Raw genomic sequence first — 12,419 nt, 5'->3', positions numbered from 1 at the left:
TTAGTGCTGCCTTCAGCCCGGGATGTGATCCTGGAGACCCCTGGAGTCCCATGTCTTACTCCCTGCATGGAGCCTGCTTCTCCCTCTGCCTATGTCTCTGCCTCTCTCTCTCTCTCTGTGCCTCTAATGAATAAATAAACAAAATCTTTTTTTTTAAAAAAAAAAGGAAGTTCAGAGGAAGAATGTTGGCTCCTGCTAGTGTGTGCCAGTCATAGGCACCCAAGAGCCCTGTGGATCTCCCACTCACTCATCTGGTAAGGGTGGCAACTTCCCCGGGGAGTCCCAGGGAGCAGAGAGAGGATGAGGCAGGCCGCCAAAGCATGTCCTTCTCTTGAGTGCTTTTATTTAACTGGACAATCCCCCTGAAAGGACTGTGCTGTAGAAATGGTATTCTCCAGAGCTGGCTCCCAGGGGCCAGCCCACAGGCTACAATATTTATTGAATTGAATTGACTTAAGCTTCTTATTAAAAGGACCAGCACATATGTTTTGGAATGTTTTTAATTCTCTTCCTTTCCTCAGTTGACTGTAGAACCTTTGTTCCTATCATTACAGATTCTCCAGCAATGGTTTCAAAACACAGGGTACCCTAATGAGGTCTTCTAATCTTTATATCTTTCCTTTGTTGTACCACAGAAGGAGTGCTTCTTTCCAGCCTCTCCACCTGTGCCTTCAGGGTCTGCTTCTCTTGGCCTTTCCATGGAAATGAGCCTTTTCACACCTGAAATTTTCTGTCTCCAAACTCTGTCCCTAGCGATGAATTAAGGGCACTTTTCATGTTTCTTTATGCATCGACACTCAGATGTGAGAAGGTATATTCTTTTGGGTACAGGGATTAAAAGAAAACTCTCAATTACTTTTCTTGATTTGATTACATCAGTGATTGAGACAGTTTATGAAAAGTAAGAGTCACCCTCTTTAATGTATGATTCTGTCCGTCAGCTTTTATAGTCATGTAGCCACCAACACGATTAAGATCCCAGCTAGTCCCATGAACCCAAAAAGCTGTTTGATGCCAGTTTGCAGCCAATCCTCCACCCAGCCTCACCTCTGACAATCCAAATCTGTTTTCTTCTCCTAGTTTTTCCTTATATATCATATAAAATGATTCATAAAGCATTAGTCTTTTGAGTCTTCTTTCTTTTTTTCTTTTAACTTTTTCATTGTTTTTGTAAAGCTCCTCATTAATACACACTGCATACCACATACATACATGCATACATACATGATACACTGCATAACCTTCTAGCAGGAGTAGATGAGCCTAACCCAGTTATTTTTAATAAATAGTAGAATGTTTTCTTAATGGATAGTCTCCAAACCCTTTGACACATAGTAATGATTAACTCTAGAGATACACCTATCTCTTCCCATCAAACTCCACTGATGTGAATAATGGACAAGTCTTTTTGCCTTGATCCTGTTAGTGAACCCATGGATCTATTGCACAGTGTCTACTACAGGGATGAGCAAGCACATGGCTAATCCCAGGCAGCATCTTCAACCACAGTGCACCATGGTTGCCAGGAAATCTTCTTTCTTTCATTTAGCCTCATGCATTTGAGACTCACCTATAAGATTGCATGTATCAGTAATTAATTTTTTAAATTGTTGTGAGGTATCCCATGTTGTGATTGTACCAGTTTGCTTATCTACTCACCAGCTGAAGGCCATTTGGGTCATTTCCAGTTTTGATCATTGTGAATGAATCCACTGTAAACATTCATTTGTTGTGAAACTCAGTTTTCATTTCACTTGCATGAATACCTAGTTGTGCGATCTTTGGGTCCTATGGTAAGTGTGTGTCTCACTTTATAAGAAATTGCCAAACTGTTTTCCAAAGTGGTTGCAACTTTTGCATTGTCACTGGCTTTGTATGAGTATTCCAGTCACTCTACATCCCTGCTTGGTATTAACAATTAACAATTTGTTGGTGTTGTTTGAAGTTTAACTCTTCTAATAAGCATGTAGTGTTTTATCTCACTGTGGCTTTACTTTGTTTTTTTTCTACTGACTAATGATGATGAAACATGTTTTCTTTCTTTTTTTTTGAAACATGTTTTCATGTGCTTATTTTCCGTACATATATTTCCTTGTTTAAGTATCTGTATAAATCCTCCTCCCATTTTTATTTTTTTATTTTTTATTTTTCCCCCTCTCCCATTTTTAATAAGGTGATTTATTAATATTTAGTTTTGAGAGCTCTTTATATCTTTTATACACAAATTCATTACCAAATATACTCTTCATAAGTATTTTCTTCTGGTCGGCAGCTTGCTTTTTAAATTTTATTAATGGAGTCTTTCAGTGAAAAAGGGTTTTTATTTCTGATGAAGTTCAATTAATTGATTTTTATTTTTTCATTAATGGCTCATGTTTTTGGTGTTTAAGAAACCTTTGCCTAAATCAAGGTCACTGGTAGTTTTCCTGTGTTTCCTAGTAGAAATGTGATAGTTTTAGATTTAGGTTATGGGTTAGTGTTTGTAAATGGTGCAAGGTCTGGGCATTTTTATTTATTTATTTGTTTATTTATTCACAGATATCCAATGGTTCCAACACTATTCGTTGAGAAAACTAGTCTTTCCCTTATTAAGTTACCTTTGCAACTTTGTTGGAAATAATTTGATCATTTACATGTGAATCCATTTGTATGCTCCCTATTTTGTTGAATTGATTTATGTGTCTATCTTTTTCGTCAATACTAAATTATCCTGATCACTAGAGTTTTATAAAAAGGCTTAAATTTAGGTCGTGCTGAGTCCTTAAACTTTGTTCTTCTTCTTTTATTCTACTTTTTAAAAAATTATTCTACTTTCTTTGCCTTTTCGTATGTTTTATAATCAACTAATCAATTTCAACAAAAATTTCTTCTGAGATTTTGAGTAGGATTGCACTGGATCTATAGAACAATTTTAGGGAAATTGTCAATATGGAACCTTCTAATTAATGAGTACCATGTACCTCTCCACTTATTCAGTATTTTCCCCATATTTTCCCTCTGTTTTGCTGTTTTCAGCATAGAAATCTTGCATATCTTCTGTTATATTTAAAACTAAGTATTTCATTTTAGGTTAACTGACTTCATCATTTTCTGTTATCACCATTGTTTCTTGAATTTTTTCATTTGCTTTCTCTACTTTACTTTTCTGTTTTATTTCCCTCCCTCCCTTTCTCTCATACCATCATTAGAATCATTTGTGCATACTATTTCATAAGCTTTTTCCCTATAACTTTATTTATTTATTTTTTTTATATCTTTATTTTTAATGCCTCCATCCTTCGAAAATTTGCAACTATTTACTTATGCCAAACACTTAAGTTTTAACTAGTTAGTGAAACCAGTGAACCTCTTTGGGCATATGACTTTTTAAAGAGGACGTATCTTTGTTCCTTATTGAAAAACTTTTGATGGCAAATCATTTAAGGGAAAGCTCATGATTAATCTACTCAATCATAAATATATGGCAATATTAAGAGTTAAAAAATGTTGAACTACATGAGAAGACAATAAACTGAAATATAAATTATCTGTATACATGTACAGTGTTGCTAAGGCCTTCTGTTATTAACTAGATTAGAGTGGCACAGTGTTTCCACAGGATTTTCCCATTTGACTTTTATCCTGGAGGTATAGAAGTCATGAAGTGTTTCTTATGTGACTATAATCCATTTAGCTCTTCTCCTTTTGATGAACATAAGGGTGTTCTATTTGTTGCCATCTGCCCCAGCAAGCACTTTTGTGCTTGTTCTTAGGCACAAGTATAAAGATTTTTCTTCAGTATATTGTTTCATGCCCCATATTTGGAAACTTTCTGTTTAATTTTATTAGGGGTAAGCAGCATGTGGGTATTTTTTCAAACCAATCTGATCATCTCTCAAGTGGATGATTTCAGTTCTCTTACATGTTGTGGCAGGTGCTGTTGCTGCCACTTCCAACATCACCTCCACCATCCTGAATGTTCCTGAGCTGAGGCACGTCCCTGGAGGCTGATGTCCTCAGCTCACATGTCTGTGTCCTCCTTTGTCTTTCCTTGTAGACCTTCTTAGGTGCTGTAGGCACTTGCTCTGCCAGAGACAAGTTCAGTGCTGAAATGATGGGAAGTCAAGCCACAGGGAGGCAACTGTGGTCAGTGGGGTGGTGGCTCAGTGCTTCCACTACACAATGGGAGATTCTGCCTCTAGGTTCTCACAGTTTGAGAGGGTCCCCACTTTGACTGAACCCCAAGCTCCCAAACACCCACCAGCTCACCAGCATACCTTTAATGGCTTTCTTATATTTCCTTACTTACATACACTTGCTGGAATCATCTTCCAAACAACTACGCATGTCCATCTTTGTAGTGGGCTATACTTTGGAGGGGTCCACATTCAGACCATTCTGTTATGAATATTATCTCCTTATTTTCATGTTGTCTGTCTACTTAGCTTTTTATATTCTTCTGCTGTTTCTGTCTTTTGCTGGGTTGATCTGGTGGTTTTGTTTTTGCCTCATGTCTTTCTTCTGGTCTGCAATCTACAGATTACATTTCTATTTCTTCAACAGTTGTGTTAACTTTTTAAGACATGTACACAGATATGAAAATTTCCAACAAAATCTAAATGTATTCTTATTTGTTTTGTTTTCCTCAAAAATAAAAGAACATTGGGTTGCTTTACCATTCCCTCCACCACTTCTGTAATTATTTCATTTCATTTTGATTGTTAATTGCTGTCAGTAATTTATCATTCTGATTTTGTCTATGCTCTATAGTGGATGAAATTAATCACTGTATTTCATCAATTTCTATGCTAATCATGATTTCTCAAGTACCAGGTTTACTTCTCTGCTTTTTACATGTGTACTTTAATAGTTTTGGACTATTATGCAGAAATGACCCAGGAGTGGTAATAAACTCTTATTTTCACTCTCTGAAAATGTCTTTTCTTTCCTGTTACTTTAGAATGATAATTTTTTAATCTGATGTTATACTTTCCCCTTAGTTCCTGAAGATATTATTGTCTTCTGGCATCAGTTGTCATTCATTGTCATTGATGAAATATTAACTTTTCAACTAATTGCTGGTTTCTCTGTAGGTAATCAGTACTTTTAGTCTGGCATTTTTGAAGATTCTCTTTTTTTATTTTTTATTTTTTACTTTATTTTTATTTATTTATTTTATTTTTTTAAATTCAATATATTTTTTTAAATTTTTATTTATTTATGATAGTCACACACAGAGAGAGAGAGAGAGGCAGAGACACAGGCAGAGGGAGAAGCAGGCTCCATGCACCGGGAGCCAGACGTGGGATTCGATCCTGGGTCTCTAGGATCGCGCCCTGGGCCAAAGGCAGGCACCAAACCGCCACCCAGGGATCCCGGATGATTCTCTTAATACCACTTACATTTTACCTTTATGTCATGCATGATGTGTGTAGAGATCTTCTGTGTCGTTTTCATATTTCAAATGTCTTATCTGTCTTCTGCATAATAGATACATTTCAAAAATATTCTTTAATTCTTTAATTTTTAAAATGTGTTGCCTAAGTGTCTTTTTTAAACTGGTTATTTTCTTTCTTTTTTAAAAAGATATTTTATTTATCTACTTGACACAGAGAGAGAGCAAAGCAAGGGGAGAAGCAAGCAATGGAGAGAGAGAAGTAGGCTCCCTGATGAGTAGAGAGCCCTATGTGGGGCTCAGTCCAAGGACCCTGGGAACATGACCTGAGCTGAAGGCAGGTGCTTAATCAACTGAGCCACTCAGGCACCCCTAACTGGGTATTTTCTAATTCACAAACTATTTTGCTTTAATTTCTAGGGATTTAAATAGATTCTTTTTAATGCTATTACTCTCCATGTTGTTTAAGAATCTCTCACTTTTTAAATAGTTGTTATTTTTTACTTTAACCTATGAGTATCAAACATAACTTTATTTTAAAGCCATGTTTCATGTTTTAGAGTGATTTTTATTTCCTCTGGGGTCATTTCATTTCCAAGTTGTTGATCTGTGGTGTGTCACTCTTAGCATCGGTGTTTCTCACTTTAGATTTGCAGGCTCATCTAGTCACTTTCTCTCCCTCCTGTCCATTCCCTTCACAGTCCTTCCCTCTTTCCACCTGCCTTAGCTAGTCATTTTGTGCATGCTTCTGCCTTGTTTTCCTGCAGCTCAGAATCTAGAACCAAATGTTGTCCTGCTGCTTCAGGTGTTCCTGACCTAGTTATAAAATAGCCTTGAGTTGCTGAGACTCAGGTCCTACATGTAAGCCAGTGTCACCTTCCTTGTGCCTTTCTAGATTAGCAGCTCGCATTGCCCACCACATTTGTTCCTATTGTCCTTCCCTTGTAGGAAGAGGAGTCTGATCCAACCCAGTTCAAATGGAGAGCTTAGCTTTAATCCCTAACTACTTAACACATGTGCCCTCCCAGACACTTCTATGTACCCTCAGAGCTGGATAACAGCAGGTGCAGGTCAGCCTTAATTTCCCCTTTTCTGTTTCTTTTCCTTTTCTAGTGACAAAGATGTTTGTCCAACTTCTCTACTCAGTTATATTCTCCTAACCTTCTCAGTTGCATGTTCTTGGTTATTCTTGTGTGTTTGGTGATGATGGTGGTGGAACGAAGGAAGATTTGACATATACCACACCACTTGGGCCAGAAGCTCAGTTTTCCCTTCACCAAGAGTTCAAATGTAAACTGAATATCTATTCTAATGAGCACATATTTCAAGTGAGATAAATAAAAATTAATGAAAGGATATAGCATCAAAGTATAATGTTTTATAATGGTGTTTTCAAGACAGCTGATTTTTCAGGGTCAATAACAGGATGAGGGAAAGTCTGTAGGGACTTATGAGGGTTCAGTATTCTTAGAAATTCATGGTTTGGCTTACTGGCCAAGGCACCAAATGGCTTCAGGGGAATTTACACTCTGATTAGTGTAGAACTTTAAAAGATAAATCTGTAATGGCTGCAGAGAAGCAGCAAAATTAATGGCTGGCCATCTGGCTTGGTTTTATTAACCTATTTGTTCCAACTGTGCTTGTTGGCTTCTGTAGATAGAGTAAGATGAAGACAAACTAGCTACAAGAAATTTTTAAAGCACGTCTGAGATTTTTCTTCCTCTTTTCATGAAAGAATTTGTGTAAGACTATAGTTTTATGGAGATGTTTATCCACTTAACAGACATTGATGGCATCTATCACGTAGTAGGCCTCACAAAACACCAAGCAGGAAACAAGAGAGGCGCACAGCCCTCGTGTCCAAGGGCACCTTGGAGACTGCTCTCCTTTGGATGCTGGTTCTGCTTCATAGTAGCCTGTTTGTTTTCAAATTCTTAACTATGTGTTGGGAATTTTGGAAGAGTGAAACACAAATCTTTCCCAGGTGACTAGAAAGTTTTCTTTCTTTCTTTCTTTCTTTCTTTCTTTCTTTCTTTCTTTCTTCTCTGCCTTCCTCCTTCTTTTCTATCTTTCCCTTCTCCTTTCCTTTCTTTTTTCTTCTCTTCTGCCTCCCTCCCTTCTTTCATAAAATATAATACACATGTTTATGGCTCCTTTGGTGAAAGAATTTAGGAAGGGGCTGTGTATCCAAATGCACAGTCCCAAATGCAGATCCAAGGCATCAAAACAGAGGCACCATGGCACTAATCAGCATCTCCCACCCTGAGTTCTGAGTTATTTGGCTGGCAAAATGCTCTTGAGGAAAAGGGAATCAACTAGTTATAGAGATAAGAAGAGAACAACATGAACGAAGAGGAGGAACAAGGATAGAAAGCCCACTACACCTACCACTCTTCTCACAAAATTTGAAATTCTTCCCTTAATAAGGCCTTTGGTATCTGATACTTACCTCAAAGAATGCCCATTAACACCCTATCCCATTCTTGGCCTCAATGGCACACTGGGTAGCCAGCAGGTAGAAGGAGGAGGGATGGAAAGGGTGGTCAACAAGGATCTGACAACATTAAGAGCTGTGACAGGCATGGGAACTACCTGTAGATATTAGGGCCATGGGGTCAGGGTATTCACAGGGTAGGGGTTTCTACAGGGCTGGGGTGCCCATGAGGCTGAGGTGTCCACAGCGCTAGATTATCCACAGGGTCAGGGTGTCCATGGTGTCAGGGTGTCCACAGCACTGGGGTGCCCATAGGGCTGGAGTGTCCACAGGGTTGGGGTGCCCATGGAGCCAGGGTGTTGTGGGGAGCGCTGAATTTACATTTGGAAGTGCTGGACTTGAGTCTTCTTTCACTTACCAGATGCTTGATGGGATGAGGCACAACCGATTTCAGTCTGTCTCTTTGCCTATACAATGGATAAAGCTATATAGCATTATGTGTAGATTAAACACTCAGGCTAAGTGAAAGATCTCTGCAGAAAATGAAAACAATCCAACCATGTAGTTTGGCCTCACAATTGTGGCAGTTGACATCCAGGTCCTTCATTTGGGACACTCATGTTGAATAATTCTTCATTTCTTTAAAAATAAGTAGTTTAGGGTCTTCCTTTTTGCTGTTCTTCCTGCTTTTATGTCGGACTTACTGATATGGCCTGGGAGAAATGTGGTGGCACTACAGGCTTTATCTCTAGGAGACTGGGAGCCAGATTTGTTTTTTTCTTTGGACTTCTTCAGCTCACTCTCCCTCTCTCTTTTTATCCCTTGTTCTAACACTTATCTTGAGAGGATGGACAACAATGGAAGAAAGGTCAGTATGGACAGAAAGAAGTCATTAATCCAACAAGTATTTAATTTGACTTCTACTATCTGTTAGGGATATAATGGCGGAGAAGGCATGGGTTTCAGGGAAGTCAGGGGGCAGGGAGGGGATAAATGAGGAAACCAGTAAGTAAGCACAGAGTTGCAAATGGGGGTACCTAGCATGATGAGGAAGCCAATGGTTTTCCTTTCTCTGCCATCTCCCTTTCTGGGCCTTGTTTATTTCTTGAGGGACATGAATTTGTGTAATGATAACAGTGACCACCATCTGTACCATTCATAGTGTGTGTCCAGCACTGTATTTTCCTCTGATCCTTTACTCCTCACCAAAATTCTACTGGGTGGGTGGCATCTTTATTTTCATCAGGAAATGAAAATATTAATGAACTTGAGTCATGTAGCTAGTGAGGAACAGAGCAAGAACTCACATCCATACTTGTCCCTGCTGCCTATGTTCCACACAGATGAGTTGCACAGATGTTTGTTTGGGAGGGTCCTAAGGTCAGTGCCCTGGGTGTATGGAGTTCTCCTGGGATACTATGATCATGGACAAGGTAGTTGTGTCCACTCATGAGGACTCTGAGAGGCACCCCAGAGGGACTTGACTGCACATGGTACCAGGCCTCCTCTTGGGTCCCCATGTGTAATATTCCCTGTGCATATATGCCTTATGCTGTTGTTTTTGTCAATCATGTTTTCAGTTAGAATGCTGGCTAGGAAGGATTCCAAGTGATGCTCTGCAGTCCTGCCTCTATAACAACCACTGTCATGTGTGTCTGTGTCTGCTATGTTGGGCAGTGCTTTGTGGGGTGCCCAAGGATCCCCCACTTCTCCTCTGAGGCACAGACAGGGGAAGAGTTTTCAGGTTTTGTTTTGGTGTAGATGTCCATATTTCTGTGAGCACCCCTGTGTGTGTATGTTTACTAAGTTTACATCAGCTGGCCTCAAATAACCCTCTTCTGACTGTAATGAGGCCACATTTTGTTTTCTCTGTGAATAAATGAGATCCAAAATTATCCAACATCTGCAGAGCTTGAGTTGGCATGATGCTACCTCCCCCTCCCTGTCCTTTCCAGAACAAAAACCAGTTTGCCATTTGCTCTCTGGATTCTTTTTGAAATGTTTATAGCAATGTTTTTTCCTAGAGAGTGAGCTTCATACTTTACAGTGTATTTTCCTCAAACATTTTTTTTCCCTCAAACTTTTTAATGGCTTTGACAAAAGTTATTGAATTCAATCCAACTTAACAACTATTTACTGGGACCCCAGTGGGGGGTCCAGTAGACATTGGCTTGAGCTCCTCTAGGTAGCAGGTTCCCCAGGGCCCTGTCTTTCCTGAATTTCTGCCATAGGTACCAAGCTCCTCCTTGTATTCACACCATAGACAAATCCCACAACATCTCTTCCTTCCAGCTTTGCCCTCCATAAAATTAAAGGGTAGGCCATGGTGAACCATCTATAAGAGTCCTAGGATTCTGGATTTGTTTGTAAATCTTGCGTTGAATCTCTTGTAAATTAGATAAAATTTCTCCCCATCTCTTAATTCCATAGGCCTCTGGTGTCTTTGGATGTGTATAACAATTGAACAACTGTTTAGATTATGTCAAGGCATTGAAAATTGGTCAAAGATGCATGTGTGACAAAATTCAGGAGTAAAAAGTCACTTTTTGTAGGAGTGATCTCATAGATTTTTTCCATAAGTATTTCAGCTATTGTTTCCATATGATATAAATGATGTCAGCCCGTTTTGATAAGTTTACAGTTAATGTTGCTAACATATATGGATTATATCTAGAAGTTGATTTTTTTATAATTGTGTCTAACTCAGGTGTCAAATTGTTCTCATTATCCAATAACAAAAGCCCTACTAATTCATCAGAAGGCATAGGCTTTCACTTGGTACTAGATGTGGGGAGGAATTCACACTGCAATCAGGAATAATAAAAAATTTATTTAAACATTCAAGTGAATCATACTTTGAGAAAACTCAGCCTATGAAGTAAAATAATATTAAACCAGTTTAATAAGACATGAAAATCAGTATTACTTCTGGATCTTAAATGAGCTTCTTCTAAAATATTTAAAGTACATTTTGATTAAAATTTTTTTGAGTTTTAATTTTAGCTTTTCAGAAGTTTCGCCCATCTTTATTGAGATACAATTGACAGATAGAAATTGTATATATCTCATCCTATTTAACTTTACAGGAAAGGGATGCACTTTGTGACAAAAGCTAGACTTTATATTCTGTAGATTTTTACTATGTCAAGGTAGTCCACTACATTCTGCATGCCAGAGTAGCGAATTTTTACAGAGAGCATCACCATTCCTCCACAAATCTCACGAAAGCGTGTTAAAGGTTTGTTGTATGAAAAACTGTTCCAATTTATACAGAACTTTTGTTTCCTCAGGGTAGTGAGGATAATGCTGGCCTTGCATTGGTTTTCTCAAGCCTCCCTAGCATTAAAATAATCTGCAGGATTCCAGACCCACTAGATCAGAATCTCCAGAGGAGGACCGGGAAGCTGAACATATGGCAAGAACTCCAGTAAAGCTTATCAGCCAGAAAGTTCAAAAATGTGGTTTTGGGGTATTGTTTAGGCTGCAGATTAGCTGTAGCATGCACTTACACCCTGGGTTGGTTTTGATTGCAGATGACTCACCCTAACTTCATGTTGACCTGAAGGGAAGGATAATAAAGTCAGGTAGGACATTTGAGAGCAAACAGAATCCAGGGATTTCAAATGACTCCTTCTTTTCAATTCTGTCTTTAAAACTCAGAACACCTGCTTGTTAGAGTGAAAGACAAAATACACAATAATGGTATAAACAGGGCACTAGTGCTGGACAGCATTAAGGATCATCGGAGGCCAGACATCATGGAAAGTACATTCCAGATAGGATATTTAATCCCCTGAAGAACCCTATGTGCCCAAGGGAGCCAAGTGGTCTAAGTAACTCATTCATATTATCCAGTATATGAGAAAGATGAGATGAGAACTCTTCTTGGGTTAACTTCAATTTCCACAATATCCACTACAATAAAAAATGTTCCTAATAACATGACACTTATGGGTGCTTTGTAAGGAGTAGGACAATTTTACAAACATGACCTCATTAGATATCTGGCAGGATGTCTCTTCTTCAACCCACAAGGAAGTCATGCCATTCTTCACGAATGCTGTTGTTCTCACTGGGAACCCTCCTCTACTTTGTTTATCCAAATTCGACTCATCAGGTTTTGCTTGCTCAAGTCCTACCTCACTGCACTCTTCTCCATCTATTCTACTACTCACCTCTGAATCATGACAGCAGTACTGATAAGTTACCTGCACTGTAACACATGGTTTTACTGTGATCTGTGCTATGTATTTTGCTGTGATTGTTTTCATCTCTTTCATTCATTCATTTATTTCTTCTGATTGTAATCACTCCAGTGTCCCCAGTGATATTGTGAGCTATTTAAGAATCACCCTCATTTTCATGATGGATTTGCATCTTTCATAGCACCTGGGACAGGCTGGATTGGTACTTACTCTCTTTTTTGATAGACGGTCACTAATGCCAATCGACTTGAACAGAGCTTCCCAACCTTTGCACTAGGAATGACCCCCACATTTTATTGGTCCTTGGAACTGCAACAGCCCCAGGCCTATTGGCTCCTGCTTTCAGCAGATCCAATATTTATGCTAATGGGATGGACAAATATAATTTTCAATGGGCGCCACGAAA

General features: G+C 38.7%; 1 pseudogene; it reads right to left on the bottom strand.

Annotated features, from left to right (window-relative positions):
- Positions 1-1,301: 1,301 nt before the first annotated feature.
- Positions 1,302-1,545, bottom strand: LOC140622022 (NADH dehydrogenase [ubiquinone] 1 alpha subcomplex subunit 1 pseudogene; annotated as a pseudogene).
- Between the last annotated feature and the right edge of the window lie 10,874 nt (positions 1,546-12,419).

This window comes from Canis lupus, chromosome 31 (genome assembly GCF_048164855.1).
Source record: "Canis lupus baileyi chromosome 31, mCanLup2.hap1, whole genome shotgun sequence".
Classification (NCBI taxonomy): domain Eukaryota; kingdom Metazoa; phylum Chordata; class Mammalia; order Carnivora; family Canidae; genus Canis; species Canis lupus.
This window is presented reverse-complemented; position numbering and strand designations above follow the sequence as displayed.